The 26,106-nt window shown below is 40.2% G+C and overlaps 1 protein-coding gene across 6 annotated transcripts in view; it reads left to right on the top strand.

Moving 5' to 3' along the window:
* Window positions 1-26,106, top strand: part of Nedd4 (NEDD4 E3 ubiquitin protein ligase) — a 94,309-nt gene that overhangs the window by 33,871 nt on the left and 34,332 nt on the right. The window lies entirely within an intron of this gene.

Genomic DNA, 26,106 nt, shown 5'->3' with positions numbered 1-26,106 from the left:
ATCAAGTTGAGATAAAGCCATCTGTTCCAATTTTCTGCAGAGGTTTTATCATGAATGGGTGTTGAATTTTGCTGAATGCTTTTTGTGCATCTATTGAGATGATCATTTGATTTTTGTCCTTGTTAATATAGTGTATTACATTTATTGATTTACATATGTTGAACCATCCTTGCATCCCTGGAATAAATCCGACTTGGTCAGAGTGTATGATCTCCTTGATGACCCTCTGTATTCTGTTTGCTAGCATCTTACTGAGGATTTTCATCTATGTTCACTAAGGAGATTGGCCTATAGTTCTCTTTTTTCATTGAATCTTTCCCTGGTTTTGGAATCAAAGTAACACTTGCTTTCAGAAATGAATTTGGAAGTATTGCTTCCCTTTCAATTTCATTGAAAAGTTTAAAGAGTAGTGGCAATAGTTTTTTTCTACATGTCTTGTAGAATTCAGCAGTGAAGCCATTAGGACCTGAGCTTTTCTTTGTTGGTAAGTTTTTAATTATATTTTCAATTTCACTGATTTTAATTGGTGTGTTTAGAATTTTTTTAACTTCTTCGTTCAACTTTGGTGATTCATATGTGTCTAGAAATCTGTCCATTTCTTCTGTTTTCCATTTTATTAGAGTACAGGTTGTCGAAGTAGGTATTGATGATCCTCTGGATTTCTGCTGGATCTGTTGTGACGTCCCCTTTTTCATTCCTAATTGCATGGATTTTAGCCTCTTCTTTCTTTTTTTGGTAAGATTGGCTAAGGGTTTATTGATTTTATTTATTCTTTTAAAAAACCAACTCTTCAATTTGTTGATTTTTTTTTTTTTTGTATCATTCTCAGTCTCCATTGCATTGATTTCTGCTCTGAGCTTTATAATTTCTTCCCTTGTACAAGCTTTGGGTTTGTCTTGCTCTTCTTTTTCTAGGAGCTTAAGATTCAGCATTAGGTTGTTTCTTTGAGCTCACTCTGTTTTCCTAGTGTGGGCATTCCCTGCTTTGAATTTCCCTCATAGAACTCCTTTCATTGTGTCCCACAGATTCCTATATGTTATATTAGCATTATCATGTAATTGTAGAAACTGTCTAATTTCTTCTTTAATTTCCTCTGTGACCCACTGGTTGTTCAAGAGAGTGTTGTTCAATTTCCATGTGTTTATGAAGTTCTTGCGGTTTATTATGCTATTGATCTCCAGTTTAATTGCACTATGGTCTGATAATATACATGGGATAACTTCAGTTCCTTTGCACTTACTTAAACATGTTCTGTGAGCTGGTATGTGGTCTGTTTTGGAGAATGACCCAAGTGCAGCCAAAAAGAATGTATATTCTGATTTTGTGGGGTGGAACACTCTGTAGATATTTGTTAAGTCCATTTGTTTAAAAGCTTGGTTCACTTCTAGTATTTCATTGTTGACTTTTTTGTCTAGATGACCTGTCTATTTGTGACAGTGGGGTATTGAGGTCCCCTGCTACAACTGTATCAGTGCTTATGTGGTTTTTTATGTCCCTTAATATTTGTTTTATATAGTTGGGGGCATTAGTATTTGGTGCATATATATTTATGATTGTCATCTCTTCCTCTTGGATTATTCCCTTTACAAGGATGTAGTGATCTTCTTTGTCTCTCTTAATAAGTTTTGGTTTGAAATATACTTGTTCTGTAAATAAGGTATCTAACCCTGCTTTTTTCCAGGTTCCTGTCTCATGGAGAACTATTTTCCATTCTTTTCCTTTGAGTCTATGAGTTTCCTTTTGAATTAGGTTCATTTCTTGTATCCAGCATATTGTTGGATTTTGCTTCTTAATCCATTCTGCCAGTCTTTTTCTTTGATTGGTGAATTGAGGCCATTAACATTGATGGTTATAACTGATGTGTATTAACTTACCATTTTCATGTTATTGTCCTGTTATTGGCCCTTTTTTATCCCCCCCCCTTTAATTTCTTGCCTTGCCTAATGGTTTTGCTCTGTTGAGCCTCATGTAGTTGTGACCTTCACTATTTTTATCTAGGATATTGTTTAGAATTGTTTGAAGTGCTGGTTTGGTGTTCATGAAGTTCCTCAGGTGTTCTCTGTCATGGAAGCATCTTATTTTTCCGTCAATTTTGAAAGATAGTTTTGCAGGGCACATCATTCTAGACTGGAGGTTGTTTTCTTTTAGGCTTGAAATACCTCACTCCAGGCTCTCCTTGACTTGAGGTTTTGATTGAAAAGTCTGCTGTGATTCTGATGGGCTTTCCTTTGTATGTGATTTTTTTTTCCTCTAACTGCTTGCAGTATTTTGTTCTTCTGTTGGGTTTCTGGGATCTTGATTATTGTATATCTAGGTGTAGATTTTTTTTTATCATGGCTATTTGGAGTCCTATGTGCCTCATATATCTGTATGTCAGATTCTTTTTTTTCTTTTTGGGAAGTTTTCTATCATTAATTCTGTGAACGGTTTTTTGTGTCATTTGTACTTTCTCCTGCTTTTTTGTGGACTCCTATCAGTCTTATGTTCTTCTTTGCATAATGTAGTATCTGTAGGGATCTTTTTTCATGGTCACTGACCACGATTCTGGCTTCTATATGTGATATTCTGCCTTCAGATTGGGTCAATCTATTGTATATACTTCAAATAGAGGGTTTTTTTTAATCTCCTAGATATCTATTTGAATCTGTTCCATGGTTTCCATTTCTTTCCTGTGCTGGGCATTCATGGCTTCTGTCATGTTTTTTTTTTTTTTTTAATCTGTTTCTATTCTAGAGTCTCTATTCATTTCTTTCATTCTGCTCACCATCTCTATAGTTATCTGGGAAATTATTTCTGTTTTGAATTTTTCTAGAGCCTTATTCATCTGTTTTGTTACTTCCTGTGCTATCAGTTCAGGGTGTCCTGGTGTTTGATTGTCAGACTTTTCCACTTCAGTTCTCCCGTCATTTCTCTCTTTCGCCTTTGGTGAGCTGGTAGTCTATGTCTGTGCTTAAATGTTTTCTCATTTCTATTTTTGTTGTTGGTACTGTCTTTAGATCTTCCAGATATAGCTGGTCCTTACGTTTTGAATCTGACTCGGAGACACTCTCATTTTCATCATACTGGAAAGGACAACTGATTAGATCAATCACAACACCTTAGCCCAAGTGATATAATCAGCAACACGGTAGTATCAACCACAGCTTAGAAAATGATAATTTGTAGTAGTTATTAATCTATCACCTTTAACCATGTGAATTAAATCAAAACCAAGGGCCAGCCCAAAATATGTTTATAATGAATAAACTCTTCAATATAGCAACTTTACCCTTTAGCATGGAGACTTAGAAGGAGTTGGGGAGAGAGGGATAGATAGGTAGAATAAGTGAAAGTTAGAAGTGAGGCCAGAAGACACAGGAAGATCACACTAACTCTAGGAAACTGTTGAGGACAAGAGGGAAAGACAGAATGAAAGAACAAAGACAAAATAGAACAACCTGACAGCGATAGGGAAGCTAGAAACTGTACCTACTTTCCTTTGAAACTAATGACATTTGAGAGAAGGAAAAAGAGAGAAGAAAAGAAAAAGAAAGAAGAAATCAAATTAGAGGAGGAATGAAAAGGGAGATGAAGAACAACATGGGAGAGCTAGAGAATGAATGGGAAAGATAAAGAAAAGAGAGGAAAAAAAGAAAACAGGAAGAATTTGAAGAGTGGGGGAACAAAATGAAAATTAAAAATAAGAAATATAGCCAGGCGTGGTGGCCCACTTGGGAGGCTGAGGCAGGAGGATCGCTGTGAGTTCAAGACCAGCCTGGGCTACATAGTGAATTCCAGGTCAGTCTCAACTACATAGTGAGAAGTGAGACCCTGTCTCAAACCCCCCCACAAAAAGAAAAGAAATTAATGTCACTGGATTGGGTCCAGAGAGGTTTCCTAATGTGGAGATGGGGAATGTTCACTTACCTCACTGGTTGCAAGACCCTGTCTCAAAAAAAACAAAAAAATAAATAATTTTTTAAAAATAAGAGGAAGAGGCCCAGAATTTAGCTTAGTGGTTCTGTCACCTGCCTCGCAAGCTCAAGGACCCAAGTTCGATCCCCGGTAACCCCCCCAAAAAAGAGGAAAATGGGCCCTGGTTTTAGTTCAGTGGTTCCACCATCTGCCTTGCAAGTGTAGGGAGCCAAGTTTGATCCCCAGTACAAAAACAAAAACAAAAAAAAGGAGGAAAAGAAAAATAATAATTTTTAAAATAAAAAATAAAAACGAAGGGCCTCCGTCAGGGTGTCTCTGCTGTCACAACAGACAACGTGGGCAGCAGTGTGCAGATCCACCTCAATTGGTCTCAGAGAGCCAGCAGCAGACCTGTGAGATTCAGGCTGATTTCTGGCTGCAAGGCCCAAGCTGAGTTCCCTGACCTCCTGTAGGTTTGAGCTCTGCAAGGTTCTACCGCAGGTTTCCCCTGAGGATAGTCCAAGTTCCAGGGGGAGGTGGTGATCTGGCATGCCTTTATTGCACAGATTCTCTTCACGTTTCCAGTGGGCTTCAATTTTCATCAAGGAGCCTGAGAGAGGTGCTCTTTCTGTTGTTCTCTGCTCTTGTGGAGCTCGGTACAATGGCCTTTATGACTCCCTGTGCCTCTGCAGTATGGATCCAGGTACCGGCGCAACCAGAGCAACCAGAGCTGGGGGTCGGGGTACTGGGGTGATATGGGGGTGCCCACACGGCTCTACTCCTCCCCAGTCTGCACTGCTTGGAGGCCCGGAGTGCTAGGGCCCGGGAAGCAGCCTAGCTCCACAAGGCTCCAACACTCCTTGCTGGTCTGCGTTGCTTCAGTGCAGAAACATTCTTAATAGATTTTAATCTTTTGTCCCTCTTACAAAAGTTGAGATTATACTCTTTTATATAGCTAAAGTGATCCAGGATTACTCTGTTTTTCTTCTTCTCTTGTCTGTTTGTTGGAGGCTACTTTCTAATGCTTTATTAAAAGTCACAATCAGAATGGTTTAACAGTATGTCATTTGAACTAGTGATTTTCACAGGCACACTAATTACCTGGGGGTTTGTGTTAAGAGAGATGATAGGTTGTCTGACAAACTCCCAGATGATGCCAATGCTGCAGGCACCTGGGCATGCTTGGAGAAGCAGTTGTTGGGCCTTCTTTGATAAGAGCAGCAATAGGGTCCATGTGTCATGTCCAGTGAGTCCCTGAAATGTCACTGTAATGAATGATGGGTTAAAAGCACACCCATGTACTTTAGATACCACAGGTGCACATAGAAACTTTCATAGTTTGAAAATAAGAAAGAAATTGCTTTGCTTCTGGGTTACTGGAGAGCTTCTCTCCTTCACATAAAGGTGGGCCATGGGTAACCTTGAGGCCCAGGCCTAAAGAATTTACAAAATGTTTGAAATCCACTTAGTCGTTTAGACCAGTACAGTATTTGATTGATACCATGTAAGATAAAAGAGATAATTTGGACCAAGAAACAGTTAAGAGCTTTCCTTATAAAAGAACTTTAGTATGATTTGCAGAATTCTGAGGTATCTTCCTGCAGTGATGTATGCCTGTAATCCCAGGTATGTGGGAAGCTGAGACAGGAGGCCTGCAAGTTCTAGGTCAGCCTGAGCAACTTAGTGAGACCCTGTCCCAAAATAAAAAGGGCTGAAGATGTAGCTCAGTAGTATAACTACCCTGGGTTCAATCCGTAGGACTGCAAAAAATAATAAAATAAAATTTAATTTAATTTAAAAGGCTGATGTTTGCATTTTCCAGGACTACATTTTAGATTCACTTAAGAACTTGAAAATATTATACTGGTCTACAAAGCAAGCAGTTCTAGATAAATCTCTTTAATTCATTACAGTTGTAATCTGGGTTATAGTGGGATTTATTTTGTTTTGTTTTCTTTTGTTTTCCACAGTGCTGAAGATCAAACCCCAGGTCTTGTAGATACTAAGCAAATGCTCCAGCCCTGAGCAATATCCTCACCCCTGATTTATGTTATTAAAACTTTTAGCCTACATTAATTTGTCTTCTTTCAAAAATAAGACCTAAAAAATACATAACTGAAATGTTCTTTTTAAAAAAACTCTTCTGGTATTTTCAAGCATCAACTTCATTTAATGTGCTATCTTCTCATTGGTCTGGTCAGGATACAAAAAGAAGAAAGAATGTCCGTATCTCACAGTGGCTTAGGGGATGAGCTGAAACACCCAGATATCAGTGCTTGAGTTGTCAGCTGTGCTTTTCATAGTTTGAAGGAGAATCTTTATAATGCTACTTAAATCATATATTATTTCTTAAGTATAATAGACATTTGAAAATCTTGGAAACTTTTCCACTGGCGTAATTTAAGAGTTTTATAGTCTTTTGTGGATGTTAATAGTTTGGACTAATTTCAGGGAGCCTCATAACATTTCAGGTTAAAAAAAAAATAAGAAAGGAGAAAGAGAAATAAGGGAAAAGGTTAAAGATGGAGCTATAGGTACTGGTACGTAAGCAATCAGGTAGAAAAGTATAAATTATCTAGAATGGGTCAGAGAAGGAGACTAAAGTAAAAATAAAAAATAAAAAATCTTGTCTGGGCTGTGTTTCCTAGAGTAGAATTTCCTAAATTAGGGACTTTTTGTTGTGTTTACTGCTGTCCCTAATACCTAGAACAGTGACTAGGTCAACACTGGCTCTCAGAATGTTCACTAAATTAGTGACTGAAGCCAGAGACCCTAAAGTGGGTTAAAAGTGACTGTGGGACCCTGTTAGTGACTGCACGAGCGTAACCAGGGCAGGGTGCTTCAGTGGTTATGGTCGTGATAAGTGGGAGCCATCACTGCTTCCTCTTTGCAGGGAAGATTGGCACACTCAAATGCATACTTTGTCCCTGGGGAGGATGCCAGTGGAATATCACGATCATGACTCAAGGATTAGTTTCCACAGGAGAGTCTGATTCATAGCCTACATATTCCACTAACTGGTACCATAGAGCTGTGTCTGGCTAGAAGCTCAGATCAGGTTTTTGGAAAAGAAAGTTGAGTGGGCAGTGACCCTTAAGGGCACTTAAACAGAGGTTGTTTGACTAGTTTTAAATTTGTAGTTTTTAATACAATGACTTCCTTCAAAATTTGATGCACAAGCCAGGGTTTCCAGTTTCCCAGAGTTCCAGGTAACTGCTTTCCCTAAGAATGACCTTCACTTTCATACCAGGCTGCACCCTCTTGCACAGGCACAGACCTTAGTGGAAACTCAAGTCCTCTTCCGAGCAAAACGAGTTTATCAAGTATTTATTAGACAGATTTTGTGCCTGCCGTGTGGTGTGATGTGCAGTAATACCCACATGCCTGCTTTGGGCAGACTAGCACCTCCACTGAGACATGTGATTGTCCATGTAACACACACACCTGTTTTAAAGCTCTGATATTATTTCTTTCAAGATTTTCCTTTGCTCTCTGTTCTTTCTTAGAGTTTGTGCTGGCTAAAGTTTGTACTTCTTGGATCTTATCATTGTTTTTTTGGGCCGGGGATTTAGCTCAGTAGTTCTGCCGTCTGCTTCGCAAATGCAAGGTCCCAAGTTCAATCCCCAGTACCAAAGTAATAATAATAATAATTGTTTTTTGCCTCTTGTTTTATGTTTCATTATTGCCTTTTTCTACTTTCTGGAAACTTTCTCCCATCACCCCTTCTCTTTCATTTCAAACTTTTGGTTATTTTTAATTTCTAAAGTTCTTTCTGGTTTTCTACTGATTCCTTATTCTTAACATCCTGCTTATTTTGTAAATACAAATACAATCTCTTATTCCCTGATTTTTTTGTTTGTTTGCTTGTGTGTTTGTTTGTTTAAAGCTGTGTTGTGGGTCCTACATTACTTGGACTCCTGCTGGCCCCTTGCTGCTGTTGTTTTGCTTGTTTCACTGTTTATTGGATATTTGGCTCCCAGTGTTCATATTGAGATGAGTCATGTACAGCTGCCTGTGGTTCTGTAACTTCAGGAGGCTTTGAGCATGGTGATGCTGCCGCCTCCAGCTGCTCCCACCTGAAAGTCATTCTCTAGGCCCAGCTTCCATCAGTGGCCCCTTTATGTTTCACAGCCATAATTATTTACAAACTAGAAATGAAGGTGAGATGCATAGGTTCTGCATCTGAATTAATTCAGGGTAAATTGTATCTCAAAAGTGATACTTACTTACTGAATTCTTACAGTGCTGAGGACAGATTGCTGTAAATGAAATACTTGATTTTTGTACCTGTTGTCGGCCATACCCTGTGACAGTGTAGAAGTTGATATACTCCTAGAAAGAGTAAAGTAAGCATTTCTTAGAATAAAAAATGAGTATGAGAGCCAGGCTCCCATAGTCCTAGCTACTTGGGAAGATGAAGCAGGAGGATCACTTGAGTCCAGATATTCAAGATCAGCCTGGGCAAAATAGCAAGATCTTGATGATGATGACGATGGTGGTGGCGGTGGTGACAAAGATATTGATAATATGGTTTCCCTGGCATATTTTTCAGCCTTTTGCATTTTTGGCAATACAGGTATGTATAGATATGCATGCTTGTCACACAGAGGAAGAGAACCAAGCTTCTAAAATGTGTTGAGAAGATAGCACAGGGCCTCCCACTGGGGTTTAGTGTTGGAGATTGCCATCATTAAAACATCATGCCTCAACTATGATTTTAACATAGAGGAAAGTAGGCCATGTTCTTTTTTAAACTACTAACCGTACACCTGTAAAAGATTAACCTGGCTAACACACTTTATATGTCATATTTTTTTAAAAAACAAAACTCTCTGAGATAGTTATCTCCATATTAGAAATAAGAAACAAAGACCAAGTTAAAATGACTTACTCAAGGTCATCAATCTAATACATATTATACTTGGACCAAAGCTCAGCACTATGTGTATCTAAGAAAATAAAGCTACTTAGAGAACAGTATTTTGGCAAAATTAGCATCAGAAAAGGAAAAAACAGGAAAATTCCATTTGGGCTGACCAAAACTGAGTAACTAACATTCTGAAGAACTTAGAATCCATTCAAATCCATTTTTATAGCCACTGCTGGGTGAAGGCTGGGTTTGTGGATTTACCTAACATTTTACTAGGGGTCCTGTTTCCCTTTTAAATGTTTTTCTCCGACTTACTGGCCGGGATTTAGAATCGATTTATCTTTACCGGTTTCTCTTACTGGTCAGGTAACACCTACTTTGTGTTCGCTTCATCCTTGTGTTCAGTTTCAATACCTAAATCAAACAACCTACATCAGTACAAATCACCTATTTTTTCAAACATTTTTAGGGTGTTACCTGGAAAATTTCAAACACACACAAAAGTACATAGAATAGTGCAGAAAAGCTCCATTCATGCCTCACCCTGTGTATCTACATTTTGTCAGTCATTTCCTCCATCTCCTCCCCTCTTTTTTTTTACTGGACTTTTAAAAATCCCACACATCATATTTCACTTTAAACTCCTCAGAATGCATCTGTGATGGATAGATATCTTTTAAATATATAAAAACATCACACAAGACAAAATTAATAATTTGTCATCTGGGCTATTGCGTTAGTAATCAGTAAGTTCAAGGTGAGTACACAGCTTTCCACTTGCGTTTCATTCTTCCTCGACATTATGGTGTCCAGTTTACTGCCAAGCTGACCGTAGCAAGTGCTCACTCTAGATTTTCTGTTTCTTTAATCAGCCAAGTCTTGGTACCGGTCCAACCTTGGAATGCACCACTGCACCTGCCTCCTCACCTCATTCCCAAGCACCACATTGCATTTCAGGCTCAGACATCAGCACTGCCTGCCTTCCTCCTCCTCGAGAAGGCAGAATGAACCCTAAGGTGAAGAATTGTATGAGTTGCTTTTATAACTTCTCTGTATCTTAGCGTTCATTTTATGAAATCAGTGGACATTCGCAGAGTTATTTTGAGTACTGGAAATCTTACATCTATTTGGCAGATAGTTGGTGCTCAATAAAGAGTAGCTGTTATTATCTACCTTATAGCACTGTCCTGAGAGTGCCTGAGGTGCATCATAAACTCTGAAGTGCTATGATATGTAGCATTATAGTAATTGCTTGAAATAGGTACAAACAGAATCATATATGCAGTTAGGAAACCAGGTTGATAAGTAATAAGAAATACATAGAAGAATGTATTATTTAAAATCTACAGATTTGGGAAGGCCTTTCTTCATGAGCACTGAAGCAAAAATCAAGCTATGTTTCCAGAGGAATACAGGTTTCTTAAAGCCCTATTAAAAATTAAGTCACAGTTTTTTTACTTATTCTTACAAATTTTGACTATGTATATATTGTTGGGGCAAAGCTATGTCAAAACTAGCTGCACCGAAGGATGATAGAAATGAATGATTATGTACGAATTATATAAACCAGGAGTGGTGATATCTACCTGTAGTGCCAGCTGCTCAGGGACTGAGGCAGGGAGATCACAAGCTTGAGGTCAGACTAGGCAACTTAGTAAGACCTTGTTTCACCCTTGAGTTCAATCCCCAGTACCAGAAAAAGAAAACTATGTAGCAAATTAACCATCAGAAATGTCTACGTGTGCATTACCCATCCCACATAAATATTCAGCATTGGCAGTTCTAGAGAAAGTAACTTACTTGTTTTTTTATTCACCCATTTGAAATACCTGTAGTTATTCTGTGTCTTACTGGTCAGGGCATTGGTAGAGTTGGCTTCTAACTCTAGATTCCTTCTTTATAGTTAGAAACTGAAGAATTCTAGTTCTCTCAATAGACAGATTCCAATTTTTCCTAATAGCATTGTTTCCATTTAAATGAGCTTATTATATTTGAAGGCATTAAAATTAGTATCTATTTTGTAAAATCTACTAGTATAACTTGATTTTTATTTTATCCTTGATCCTTTGGGATGGAAACCATCCGCCAGCTATTATGTATTTTTTTCATGATTTTAACAGATTACGTTTATAAAAGAAAACATTCTACGGTGCTCATTTATCCTTATATTAAAATGTTTAGTTGGCAATTGTTAATAGTGTAAAAGCAGAATAATTCAGCTATTAATGTTTTGCATTTATATGATTACTCTTTTAGGATTTGCATAAAAGCTCTGTTGAATATGAGTCACATAATCATATTTATGTGATTTGGTTTTGTCCATCTGGTGAGGTAGTGCTTTTCCTTTATGAAAGTAATTATATGCTTGGCCTGTGGGACTTTTCTTTGTCCTTTTAGAGTTAGTCTGGATATTAATTACCCTGTGGTCTCCTTTGTCTCTCTTATCAGCTCGGTGTAAAACTACTGAACTCTGTTATGCTGACAGCATATTTTTGAAGCAATCAGTCAAATCTGTGTACTACTGTGTGTAACCTAAGTTTTCCCAAGCCTGCATTGGAGACAAAAAATAACAATGACAACCCAAGTTTAACTCTGTTCTACAGCTGTGAAGGCCCCTAGCTTTCAGGGGTCCCTGGGCTGCTCCTGCAGGCTCTGGAGCAAACCTCTTTCCAGGAGCCTTGCAGCTGCCTTGGTAACAGCTTTGGATGTGCTGCCTTCCAGACTGGCTCTTGCATCCTACTGTGCCTTCTGGGCTGGGGTCCCCTCCATTCCCATAATGAGGTCTTTCTCAGAAGGATCCTTGTAAGGATGATCTCAGCCTTTCCTTAGGTATAATGAGACATTGTTTAAAAAAAAAAATCAGAGTAGTGATTGCAAATACAGACTATGTCTGGATCCCAGAGGGAACTAGAACTGAAAGTAAAATTTAAAACTTGAGAGTACTCTTTCTCTTAAAAATCACCTACTAGAGGGCAGGGGATTTAGCTCAGTGGTTCCAGCACACAGGCACGAGGTCCCGAGTTCGATCCCTGGTACCAAAAAAAATTTTTTTTTCACCTAGAACACTGCTGTCCAGTAGCCACGCGTGGCTGTAGAGATTTAAATTAAGCCAGGCCTAACATCCAGAACCTTCTTCACGTTTTGAGTGCTCAGCACGCATGCTCTGTGGCTCCCTCATTACTCAGCACAGACACAGAATGTTTTTACAGCCCCAGGAGAGGGTATTGGGCAGGGGCCCTCGGGAATGTTGGGGTTTGTGCAGCATTGGGGATTAATCCCTCGGCCCTCTTACGTTTTGAATCAGGGTCTCCCTGAGTCACCAAATCGTCCAGGATGGGATTGAACTTGTGATCCTCCCCTATCAGCATCCCTGAGTGCTGGCACGACAGGTGTGGGCCACCACGGCTGGAACAGGTTTCAAGCTGGAGGCATCGCTGCTCGTGACAATGCTCCATGTGTTCAGCAAAGTGCCTGCTGCTGCCGAGGGGGTGGTTGCGGCCAGGGAGGGGATCCTTACCCAAAAGCCTGTTTTTCTCCTCCAGAACCTGCCTTGCTGTTTAAGCAAGAAAGACGCTAGTCTTAAAGCAATCCATTGAGTTCTTATTTTCTCAAGCAACAGTAACCCACACATTTTTTCCTCCCTGTTTCCACTGATACAGTCTGCAATAAAAATTATGTAAGTTTTCAGCCCTGGGAAAAAAATCTAGAGAACTGTATGGATCAGCTAAACTTATATTTGATCCATTTATTAAATGTAAGAATAATCAGTTTCTGACTTCTGGAATTTTTTTAAACTGAGAAAAAGTCACTAACTTCAAAAAGTAAAAACTGTTAGAGGAACCCTTTTGATCTTCCTGCTGTACACAGCAGCCTTCTTGTACCGAGGGTTATTGGCGGGGGGAGAATAGGAAAGAGACTACTTTGGGAGTCTTATTTGCTAATTATTTTGCTTGTTGTTCAGATATATTCTTGGCTAGTACATACAATTTCTATACATTCTTCCCACATTGTGTTTTTTGTACTGAAAATAAATCTTTGAAAGTTTTCCCTGGTAACTGGGCATCATTTGTGCTTGTTGCTGTTTGTTTATTATTAGAGAAAATACTGCTGGAAAATCTAACAAACATTTTACTGTTTACATGTCTTTTGTTATGAAACACAAAAGAATAGAAAATATCATCTCAACTTTTGATAGGGCAGTGAAGACAAAGAATACACATTAAATGGCTTGAAATTAAAGACGAGACCAGAAAATGGACAAAATTGCAGTTTGAAGGCTGCTTGCCCTGTGTCAAAAAAGTTTGAGGAGGTTTCCTCATAGAAGTCTGCAGACTGAAGACGTTGACAATTAATTCTTGGATAATTACCAGCATTCTGTAGTTCACTAATGCAAGCTGCTGTTTAGAAGAAACATATTTAGCAAGAAGTGCAGCAGTTTCTAAATTCCTTTATGTCTCAGATATTATACCTAGAGTCTGGGGCAATACCCTAACCTAATGATGGGCTACTACATACCGTGCATTGCTAGACCTGCACCATATGGCAAATATTAAGAATTACTTTTAACTTCCTTTGTTAATTATTAATTTGTTAACTTCTTTGTTAATTAATTGTTTAAGTTCTTAAGTCGTGTGGAAACTCTTAAGTGGGATAGTATTATCTGATGCTAACTTTACTTGAGCTGTGGGATTCACCTCTCATGGATATACTTTTTAATTGGAGTTAGTATCACAAGGAGACCAGGGTTGTGATTTTATGGGACTTGGATACTAGAGATCTGTATATAATTTTTTAATCTGTCAGCTTCACCAACTTTGTGCAGATTCCACAGGGCCCATCAGGCAGGATAAGGCTGGGAATGTGGCCAGGGGCGGCTGGAAGAAGGAAAATTAGAAACCATGAGAAAGGCTGGATCACCCATCCCCAGGAAGACCACATCTTCTGACTTGAAAGAAACAGTTTTGTCCCTGGGCACAATCAAGGAGCACAAACCACAGTTGGAGCATTGAGAAACATGGGCAGGGATTCAGCAAGCCAGTCTGTCACCGGTGTGTCACTGAGTTAACACCCTGGCAGCAGAGGTAACTTCAAGGGCACGTTGGCAAGGGCACAGCTGCAGGGAGTCGAGCCGGCTACTTACCCCTCAGATTACTGCTCCACCCTGGTTGAACATCTGACCCTTTGGAATGGTCAAGTGGGACTAAAGAGGACAGTGCCTGAAAATCAAGAGAAATCTCCCTTTCATGCTAACGTTTCCTGTCACAATTGCTGATCTGGCTTCACGATGCTAGAGCAACTACTCTGTTCTTCCTGGAGCGTTCCCCCCACACCATGGAGTACTTTGTCAAGTCTAAATAGCTCGTTTTGCTGGATGTGGTGCCGCACACCTGTAATCCCAGCACTTGGGAGGCTGAGGCAGGAGGATCACTGTGAGTTCAAGACTAGCCTGGGCTACATAGTGAGTTCCAGGTCAGTCTCACCTGCATAGCGAGAACTTGTCTCAAAAAATAAACAAAAATAAATAAGTAGATAGCTTGTTTTTAGACTAATTGAGGCAAAAATGACATGATTTTCCATTAAGTTATGCTATTTCAGTTTTTAAAAAAACATTTAGAATTTATCTCTAGGTATTAAATATCTATAAAGGCAAAGTACATTAGGATTAAGAAACAAAACTTTGTTGAAAGTCTCCTACTATATCCATAGGATCTTGTGCTTTTCTTTTATAATTTCAGATACTCTTTACTGTGTGTGCATGGATGTCAACCATCCCTAGTTATTTTTCATTTTTATTTTGAGACAGGGTCTTACCAAGTCCCTAAGTTACCCAGGCTGGGCTTGAACTTGTAATCTTCCTGCCTCACCCTTCCAAAATGCTGGGATCACTGGCATAAACTAGTATTTTAATAATATTTTTGAAGTGTGTTTCTCCCCAGTATCTATGGTACCTCAAATAACTATCATTGACAAATGAGTTTGTGTAATGCCACATGCTTTATTTCTTGCAGCATCAAAATCCGTACTAGTAAATTGAAGTTCGTAAAGTCCTACAGGAAATAAATTTTACTTGGTTTAGCCAGTGGTATCCCAGTTTTATGACAGCCTTTGAACTCTTGGTTATTCCTCAGAGTGCACTTGAAAAGTGATGTTTGTGCTGTAGCAACTCCTCAGTGTAGCAAGTCTTCTTTTTAAAAGCGGACTGCCATAATTTGAATATAAGTGTATATTTTCCTTTCTACAATGTAAACTAGAAAGAAATACAGCCAGCTATGTGGTTTCCTGCTTCTTTTAGAGGGCTCTGCTTTGTTATCTTTAACTGTCTTGATTTTCATTCTGCATCATCTTACTGATTTATAACTTTATACCTGTAGGCCTGCTGCTGTCTTACACCTACCGCCTGCATTGGGCAGTGGGCAGGATGAAAATGGATGCATTTAGAGGCACTGCTCCTTTACCACCAGCTGTTATCAATGATTGTTCATTTCTGGTTTTCTCCATGAATTGAACAAATATGTGATCCACAACATGGGTTGTAGAGCCGTGGCATTAGCATCACCTAAGATTCAAATTCTTGGTTCCACCGCAGAAATTCTGAGTGAATCAGAAATGCTGGGTGTGAGGCCCAATGATCTGTCTCTTAAAAGCCTTCAGTAAACCAAGTGTGATGGTACATGCCTGTAATCTCAGCACACTGGGACACTGAGGCAGGAGCCCAGCCTGGACAACTTAGCTGGGGATGTAGCTCAGTGTGGAGGCCCTCTCTCTCTCTCTCTCTCTCTCTCTCTCTCACACACACACACACACACACACACACACACACACACACACACACACACACAGCCTTCCAAGTGGATCCAATGCAGGGAGTTTAGGGCACTTGAGTGATGGAAGTGGAGGCCCAAGCCAGGCTGGGGGCAGAAGTGTCCAGCCTGCTCTCCTCAGCTGCTGTGCTTCCTTTTATCCATTTAAAATCCATCTTCTTGCACTTTATTCGATTTAAAATTGAATGTGTGAGGAGCGCTGCTCCTTGCTTCCTTCAGCTAAAGTCACTCTGTCTTTCTCAGCAGTAGCTGCCGTCTGCCAATTTAGGTTCTCATGTAAACTCCAGAGAAGATGCCCGAGGTCATTTCAGTTTCCATCCCTCAAAAGGTGGCCTTTTCTTCTCCCTAGCAGCTTGGCAGCCCCTCCTAGGGGAAAAAAAAATACGTAATTGATTGGAACTCAGGAGTCTCTATCTCTGAGTTTTCAATCCAGAACGAGTATCTTCCTCTCTGAAAGGAAGAGCCTTATCTCCTCTATCGCCTGCTAGCTGTGTTTCCAGATTGATTTATAAATTTATATGTGCAAGCTTCCTGTTATGCTCCTCTGCTTAGAAATTTGAAATAATGGGATAAGCCCCTTCCTTTGTGGGGGATGAGGGTGAAATCAATGCAAACTCTTACCTTTCATGGTCACCCCATGTCGGTGTGTGTCCTATAGATTGCTTCTCAAGTATTTGTGCATACTAAATTTTAACTTTGAAAATATAAAATCCTATTCATGTTCAGGACAACTTCTGACTTTTTTGTTTTGTTTTGTTTTGTTTTTATGGTTTTTTGAGACAGGGTCTCACTATGTAGTTGAGTCTGACCTGAAACTCGCTATGTAGCCCAGGCTGGTCTCGAACTCCCAGTGATCCTCCTGCCTCAGCCTCCCGAGTGCTGGGATTACAGGCGTGCGCCACCACGCCCGGCTTCAACTTCTGACTTCTTATCTGTTTCCAATTCCCTGTTTTCTGAAGCATATTTAAAATGGTTTATATTTTGAAATCCTCACAATAAATTACAGAAGAAACTTTAAAACATGTAAAGATGAGTCTGTCAAGGTTACTCACCTGTTTTGGCAAGTCCGTACTGATTGTGGAGTACTCCAAAAAGGTAAAATTGGAGAAAGATAGCTCCAACTAACTGGGACTGCCCTGGCTTCCTCTCTCCCCCAAAGATGAGGTAAAAAGCTCTTTCCAGGGGCTGGGGATTTAGCTCAGTGGTTCTGGCGCCTGCCTCGCAAGCACAATAAGACCTGAGTTCGATCCCCAGTACCAAAAAAACTCTTTCCGGAAGGAAGGGTCTGTGGTGATGGCAGGCCTGTAGTTCCGACTACCCTGGAGGCTGCAGCAGGAGGACCACTAGCTAAACTCTACTTAAACAAAGAGGTTCTTAGGTAATTTCACTTTTAGTGTCCCAGCTTCCAAAGTTTTAACTGTACTCTAGTTTTTTATGATCCCTGAAGTATATCTTGGCTTAATTTAATATGATTAACAATGGCTTGATCACATTTATGGCTATACATCTATTCGATTTATTTTTTACTACCTTCTCCAATTTTCTTTTATTTATTTGTTTTTCCTTTTTTGGTACTGGGAATTGACCTCCCACTTACCAGGCAGGCACTGAGCTACTGAGCTATATCCCCGCCCAAATTTCTTTTAGAATTAAGTCATCTGTGCAGAGAAATCATAACATTTGCGCACAGCAAATCTGAGCACAGTACATGAAAACAGTAATTGTTAGCACTGAGATGTTAATGCAGACACAAGCCTCTTGATCTTCCATTTTGAGCTCTCTCTCCTTCTTTTTCTTTTTTCCCTCCATGGCACTGGGGATCAAACCAGGGTCTTGTGCATAGAAGGCAAAAGCTCCCTGTCTGAACTGCATCCCTAACCCTGATCTTGATCTTACCTTTGCAGTAAAGGTAGCATAAATTGTTGACTCCCTTGAAAAATTCTTTCCTTTTGCAACATCTGCTCAGCCATCTGTTTCTCTTTCAGGTTAGTTGACTGCTGTCTGACACAATATAAAAATCACCTGGGGTGTATCTGTGAAATGAATGCTAAATACAAGCTTATTGACTGACAGAGCATCCATGATGCAAAACATTAGAAACCAGCTCAGTCTCTGCTAAGAGGAATTAAGAAAACGTGGTATTCCAGACATTGGTCAGTTGTACGGCTATTAGAAAGGCAAAGTATCTCTCTAGGAGCTGATATGGGACAAGATCTCAAGGTAGAGCGCAGGAGGTGAAAAGCATGGTATACAGCACTACCTCCACACAAACTGAAGGGTGGCACAGACCCAAAGAGTAACAGCTATGGCCTCTCAAAAAGGCAGGATGGAGGTGGAGGTGAGGAATCCCATGCTTCTTAAGAAGTGTACATTGTGTACGTGTTATTTACAATTTAAGATTACTGTAATAGTCATCCTAATTAGAAAAATCCTTTCACCTAACTCAGACAACTGAAAAAATTATACAGAAGACTATAATATTCAAGTATAAAGCTCATTTTTATAAATTAAAAAAGCATGATTGAAATAAAAGTTTGATATTAGAGTGAACACTTGGGCTGTATTGTCCGGTTCTGGTTGTGAGGTAATTTTCCTTCTAATACTTTGCTTTAAATAGGTTTGTCCTGAGAAATTACTCATAACTTAGATTTCATTGAAACTTTTTAAAGCAGTGTATTCCTCTAAACTGTGACACTAAACTTTAAAATTTTGATTTTTTTTGTTATATTGGTTTCTCCTAAAGCAGAACATCATTATCAAAGTAAACAATCTGAATTCCTAAAGTTAGAGCATTTATAATTCTAATTGAACATTTTACAGAAGATGAATATGTATTTTTTCCTCTTTTCATATTCTAAAACATATTTTGAGAAACTGAAATTCATATCATTAAATGTGTGTGGGTATGTGTGTGTGTGTGTGTGTGTGTGTGTGTGTGTGTGTGTGTGTGTGTGTGTGTGTGTGTGTGTGTGTGTGTGTGTGTGTGTGTGTGTGTGTGTGTGTGTGTGTGTGTGTGTGTGTGTGTGTGTGCATACCAGGGATTGTACCTTGTGCTTGTGAGGCTGGCAGTGGAACCACTAACCTAAATCCCTGCCCTATATCATTAAATTTTAGAAAAAGTATTATTTACTGACCAACCCATGACCACTACAGATAGTTCTGTTTGAAGTCCCCTTGCATTCTAAATTACTTGTCGTATTTTCAAGCATTCTTACGTAACTTACATTTTATCAAATGTGTATTTGCTTTCTGAAGTAAGCTGTATGCAACTCAAGTATAGGAAATAATTCTGGCAAAGAAATGCTTGGTATTCAGGATTTGGAACATTTGATTGTCTAGGGAAACAATGAACATCACAAACTGGCTTGCGTACACAGGAATGAACTTGAAATTATTAGTTTTCCTTTGTAAATGGAAAAAGAACCTCTAATTGTCTTACATGTATAGCAGCCATGTCCCAGACTTTCCAGAACAGCTCCCAGTTTCTTATTCTCTGTCTCCTTCATACAGCATGTATATCAGTTTTTAGTTTGAAAAATTTCTTCATTCATCTACTATTAGAAGTATAGTTCTTTGGCATTATTTTAATTTGCATAGATGTTAAAGAAATTTCTTGAGACCATGTTAAGTGAAATAAATCAGACACAGAAGCTTAAATATAGAATGGGTTCTCTCTCTTATGTGAGAAGCCTAAACCATATAAAGAACAAAATAAAAGATAATAGGGAGGAGGGAGATAGATCTTTCTTAAAGGGGAAAGGGATCAAGAGATGGAGGGAGAGAAGGAGATGACAAAGGGACTGAAGATGTGCTGTGTGTAACTCCAACACACAGCACAGCCAACTCCACACAAGAAATGCAAACATTGTGCCCTACACACGTGGAGTAATGGGCCGGGGATTTAACTCAGTGGTTCCACCACCTGCCTTGCAAGCACAAGGACCTAAGTTCGATCCCCCATATAAAAACAAAACAAAACAAACATGGAGTAATTAAAAAATGGGAGAAAGGTTAAGGAATTCATTTCACATAGTTTATTTTGAAGGAGGAAGATAATGCGTTGCAAGACATTTTTAAATGTATTTTGTATACCAAAGGCGCTTGAGACAGGAAGATTCTCACTGAGGGAATTTCATTCTGTATTTTTGTCACAAAAACACCAATGAAGGAGCAACAGGAAGCAAGAAAAACAAGTGTTCTCCGGGGGGAGGGGTGGGACATGCTCCCTTCTGTGCCGAGGGACCAAGCATAGCCTCTGCAGTGGAGATGGAAGCTGTGGGGAAGATTCATGAGTTGCAAGGCTTTAAAAAGCGAGGAGTACAGCAAGCACGTGAACAGAGGCTGGTGTCACTGGCCCTCAGGGAAATACAGACAGAATCACAGGGATGAACCACTGCTCACCCCAAGGAGGGATGGCATCAAAACGGAAGCGAGAGGGTGTGGAGACACATGTCTAGCTGCTCGGGAGGCTAAGTCAGGAGCGTCACAGGTTCAAGCCCAGCCTGTTATCCAAACACAATTTTAAAAGGCTCAGCACTCCCTGGGTTCAATTATCAGAACTGGAGTGGAGCCCGGAGACAAGTATCGGTCAGGATGGGGAGAAATTGAAACCTTCTCAGTGCTGCTAGAAATTCACAATTCATCCACTTTGGAAAGCAGCCTGGCACTTCCACAAAAGGCTAAGCAGAGTTGCCACATGACCCAGGAACTCCACTCCTAAATATATACCCAAGAGAACTGAAAACATATGTTGGCACAGAGTCTTGTACTCAGATGTTCTTAGCAGGATTATCTACAGCGGCCAAACCATGGAGACAGCACCAGTGTCAAATCAGTTGATGAACAGGTAAATAAAGGTGGTGCATCCATGCTATGAGACACCTAGCAGTGTAGCCGGTGGGCTACTGAGACTGGCGGCAGTGCGATGAGCTCTGGAACATTCTGGTACTGAAGAACGCAGTCACCAGGGACTCTGTGTTCTGTGATTCCACTGTGAGTGACAGGTAGAAGACGTAAACCTGCAGTGACGGGCAGGGGTTGATTGTTGCTCGGGCCCAGGTGAGGGGAAGGAAATGGGCTGCTATGGATAAGGGTTTTCTTTCTGCACCAATGAAAATGTCCTGAAATTGATTGCACTGAAACTTGCACAACTCTAAAAATGCTAAAAAATATTTTAAATGGGTGGACTATATGTGAATCATATCTCAATAGAGTTGTTTTATTTTGGGGGGGGTGTCTGCACATTGGTTGGGTTCTTTTATACTTTCTGGAGCGGTGGTTCTTAGCCAAGGGTGACTTTCCCACCAAGGGACATTTGGCAGTGGAAAAGACACTTCTGTTGGCACAGCTGGGAAGAGGTGAGTGGAGCCAGAGATCTCAGGAAGTGTTCGGTGCCCCGGACAGTTCCCCAGCACAGAAGTCGCCTCCTGTCCCTCGCCTGTGTTACTCCAGGGGCAGTGTTAACAGCCATGTGGTTTTTAAATGTGAAAGATCACAGATCACCCAGTGAAGAGATGTGCTTGCTAAGGGCAGAGCTGTTCACTAAGACTGAATTTTAAAAACATCTGTTTTGTGTGGTTAAGCCTAAACCTAAGTGAGGAGATAATTTAGTTAATCAAAATAGTTTATTCTTCAGTCATCCTGGGTGATATTTTCACTTTTTTATTATATCTTACTTGTTTACTAATAGCTTCTTAAAGATCAGATTTATGGAGTATAAAATCTACTTCAGATTTTTTTAAAAAGCCAGACTAAAGAGACATACAAGGCTTCATGGTGAGTTCAATCCTGGAGAGAAGAGGGGACGGTAGGGGGAGCATCATTAAAACTGTTGTCCGTTGCAGAAATTATCATCAACTCATGTTTAGGACCATTGTAAGATGACTGATTAAGCAGCCATACTCCACGTGTGGGTTTCTGCTGGAAATTTCTACAGCTGGATGTGGGGAGGGGACCACAGACTGTAGCACTGTGAATGTGCGGTACTCAGAGTCTGAATGCTCACTGCACAACGGGGTGTCCAGCTCACCCTGTGTGTGTGATCCCACTAAATTCTCTAGGTGCCATCGCTCCCACACTGGTTGCTCTGTGGTCTTGAGGGTTGGGGTCCTGTCTGCCTCTCTCTGGTCTTGAACCTTCTGCATCTCTCTTATCACACCAACCCCCTTGTTTGGGATAAGTGTATCCTTCATTACCTTCCTAGGCACACTGTCAGAAAATACCTGTTCTGCTCAAAATCGAAAAAGGTGCTTCTCTGGGAATAGATTTCTGTGTTGGAAATCTTTTCTCCCACAGTTTTGGAAGAAGTATTCTCCATTTTACATATGCTCTTGTTTGGATCTCTTGAAGCTTTTAGAATTTCTCTCTGGTGTTCCAAAGGGTCACAGTGGTGTGTCCTGTTTTCTTTTCTTTTTTTTTTTGTACCAGGGATTGAACTTGGGACCTTGAGCTTTCGAGGCAGATGGCAGTGGAACCACTGAGCTAAATCCCCGGCCCTAGGTCTTTCTTTTCTTTGTGCATTTTGCTCAATACTAAGTGGGCCCTTTTGCTGTCACACTTCATTTCCTAGCATTCAGGGGACATTTCTTAAATACTTCTTTGACAATTTTTTTCTTTCTATCTTTTTTTGCCTCTCCCTGGGATCCTGTATATTTGGATGATGACTTTTAGATTTTATCCTGTAATTTCCTTATTTGAGGAATGCTGTAGTACATTCTTTTGTATTTTAGCTCTACTTTCTGAGAAATTTCTTTAACACTATCTTTCAACTTCATCTTAAATGTCTGATTTCAGTAATTTTTTTAATTTCAGAGAGATCTCCTGTTCTCTCCTTGCTGCTTATTGTTTTTGGAGTCATTCATTCTGTATGGCAGATGTCATGTATTCTCTTATCTCTGAGAATATTACTTGGTCTTTCTGAAGTACTTTTCCTGCAGCGTGGCTTGATTCTCACTCCTCTGACTACCTTCTCTATGTGTCATCGTGAACTTCACTCAGATATGGTAGTCACTCCAAGTTTCTTACATTTGCTGTATGCCTGGTACCTCTTTTTCCATACCTTTATTTTTAATTTATCTATGGACCTATTTAAAGTTTATCTTCTGAAAGCAAAGAGCACCTCACACTGGGATTGTGGTCTCTGAGTGCTGCCCCCCCATTGAGTTTACCCGGCTTGTGGAGGACAGGGTCACCTGTGGAGCAGAGAGACAAACGCGGAAGCCAGGCTGGTCCACCATGCATGCAGACATGGGGAATGATGGGGACCAAAAGCACATTAGGACTTGCTTGAAGTGACTCCCAGCAGCCCGCTCTCGGACAATGTGGGTAACAAAGTGAGAGGCAGCAGTGGCTTATACTTCAGAGGGTAAAGTAACATTCCTGAGTCCATGCTGCTGTAAATAATTCAATGCATAAATGGGAGGAGGAGGAACGCGCTTTTTTCAGCAGAATTCCAATCAATTCATGTAGAAGAAGTAATGGCAATGCCAGAAATAGAGAATTACCACTTGGCAACTATGACATCAGTAATTACTGCGAGCAAGCTCATCGCCTGCTGTTAATGTTAGTGAAAAAGAGTGTGATGAGAAGCGGGATATATACACAGCTTTGAAGTGTTTGTCCCACAGACTCTGCTAATTACAGAGGAGAAGATTCTGACCTTAGAGGAGGGAGTCTAGCAGACACACAGGACAACTAGAGTTTCGGTCCCCAGTAACAGGACAGACTGGCCCCCTGTGACTTCTGCCGTGATGCCCTGTGAAGAATGCAAGCATCACTTCCATGATATTGTGGAAAATATGTACATCTAAATTCAACCCAAAGGAAATACTCAAATTGGGGGGGCTCTTCTATACCTATCCAGTACTGTTCTTTAAAAATGCCAAGGTATGAAAGAATAGTCAGGCATGGTGGCACATGACTGCAATCCCAGCACTTGGGAGGCTGAAGCAGGAGGATACCCACAAGTTTGAGGCTGGCCTGGGCTACATAGTTCAAGGCCAGCCTGGAGTGGGACCCTGTATCAAGAAAACAAAACAAATAAAAAACGAACAAACAAAAAGACTGAGCTATTTTTTAGATGAAAAGGATCTAAGGAGACAGGACAACTAAGTGCAATGTGTGATTTTGAATTGGACCCTGGACTTAGTGACATTTGAGTCTGATCTGTGCATGAGGTGGTGGTATCCTGATTCCAATCACTGTATTATGGCTATGTAAGGTATTAATGTTTGGAGAGCTGGATGAAAAGTATAGATGAGTTCTTAGCACTATTTCTGTAACTTTTTGTGAATCTGAAATTATTCCAAAATAAAAATGAAAAAGGGTTAATCAAAATATGTTAATATAAAAATAGTGATGCGTATCTTCTGTAGGCAGTACACAGTTAGGTCTTACATTCTTTCCAGTCTGACAGTCTGTCTTTAACTGAAGTATTTGGTTTGTCATCTTTAGTTCTTCAAATGTGCTATTTGTTTCTGTTTGTCCCATCTGTTTTTTCTTTTCTTCTTCCTGCTTCATTTTGGATTGATCAAGTATTTGTAATTTTTCATTTTAATTCTTCTCTTTGCTTTTTAACTCTGATTAATTCATGGTTACCTCACCTAAGTCCTACCACTTCCTATAAAATTCGTTTACCCCAGTGTCTCGTGATGTTAGGATTACAATGAGGTGAGTGTTAAACTGCTGCACAGAGCGTGTTGTTTCTGTAAAGAGCAGTGTGTCCTGAGAGTGGAGGGTGGTCTTCTGTCTTTAAGCACATACTTGTTCACCATTTTGATTCCCTCACTCCCCCTCTGGCCCTATGTGCAGGGAGCATTTGCAGCCTCTTTGCCCAGTGGCCCCTTGTTTTCCTTCGCTCTAAAGGGCATCTCTCACTGTACAGAGAGCGAGGTGCTTTTCTCTTTCTGGCAGATGCTGCCCAGTCCTCTCCCAGCTCCCTCATATTTGATGGGTTGCCAGCTACCATGTGACTTGCTACTTGCTCCCTGTGTTTTTTGGGTGGTTTTTTTGTTTTTTTTTTTTTTTTGGTACAAACTTGGGTCCTTGAGTTTGCAAGGCAGGCAGAAGAACCACAGAGCTAAATCCCCAGCCCCCTGTGTGTTGTTTTTAATGTTTCCAAGATTTTGTTCATGTTCCAGCATTCAACAGTGTTGTACTTATTTGTGTTCTTTATATTTATACTGCTTCTGCTCACTGAGCTTATTGAATATGTAGGTTTCCGTCTTTCCAAATGTGAAAACATGTACCTGCCTCTTCCCCTTAAATATTTTTTTGCCTTCTTTCTGCACTGGCACTCTCTTTCTGGGGTTCCAGTTACACATACAGTATACTGCGTGGAAAGTTTCCACAAATCCTTTTTATTTTTCCTTTTGGATAAATTCAGTTAACCTAGCTATGAGTTCATAAATTGTCCCCAAGACATCTTCAGTCACACAGTAAGCCTATCCACTGACTTTTACTTCACGTACTGTGTTTTTCCGTCTAAAATATACATTGGGTTCATTATTATGGCTTTGGTCTCACTGCTGAGATTTCTCATTTGTTCATTCATGAAGACTTTATTTTCTTTTTGTGTCTTTGAATATCCTTGTAGTAGCTGCTTTAATTTCCCGGTCTGCTTATTCCATGGTCTTGCATTCCATCTTGTGGTTGGTTTCTGTTAATTACTTTTTCTCTTGATACTGCTTATACTTTTCCATTTCTTTGTGAGTGTAGTGATTTTACTGTGAGCTCGTTGGGGTATCTCATACATAATGAAGACAGAGATTTGGTTGTCTTTCCCTGAGGAGCCGGTTTGTTCTAGTGAATGAACTGGGCTGGACTCCCAGTACTGTCTCTCCTAAGTGACACAGGTCCTCTGGAGATGAGGTCTCTCTTGGGGACCTGACCCCCTGTGGATGTGGTCTTTCTTAAGGATGTGGACCCCCCCACGGGAACGTGGTCTGTCCTGAGGACGTGGACCCCCTGAGGACTGGACCAGGTGCTGCCTTCAGCCCTCTCAGCCTTGAAGCTCTTGCCTTTCCTGTGCAGTTCAGGGATAAACTAGAAATTTGTCAAGACTTGGACAGAGATTTAGAAGGCGCTTGGGCCATCTCCCTTTCTGGGGTTCTCTCTCATTTTCCAGGTATGTTTTTAACCCCACTTTTCATCTTCTGACTCCCGGAACCAATAGCACTGTGATTTCTGGCTCACGTGTCAGGCTTCGTGTCAAGTGGGCCTGGAACACAAGCTCCCTAGGGTGGTCCCTTCTTTCCAGGCTGCATTCCCTCAGATTTCTGCTTGGTTTTGGTTGCTCTGTTGTGCTAAAATCCTTTTTTTACATTTTGTCTGAGCTACTACTGTTTGCACAAGGGTTAATTGAACACATGCTACTCTGCCATTGGCAGAAGTCATACACCCTACTTTTCACTTTCTGTTTTCCACTGATGATACATAGTATTAAATAGGAAAAAACCCTACGTTTCTGTGAGTAATGGCAATATCTCATCAAAACCTTCTAAAGGAATGGAGCATATTACTAAT

The sequence above is a fragment of the Fukomys damarensis genome, unplaced genomic scaffold, assembly GCF_012274545.1.
Source record: "Fukomys damarensis isolate Sample0158 unplaced genomic scaffold, DMR_v1.0_HiC HiC_scaffold_17, whole genome shotgun sequence".
Taxonomy (NCBI): Eukaryota; Metazoa; Chordata; class Mammalia; order Rodentia; family Bathyergidae; genus Fukomys; species Fukomys damarensis.
The sequence above is the reverse complement of the archived record's forward strand: the minus strand, read 5'-3'. Positions and strand labels throughout refer to the sequence as shown.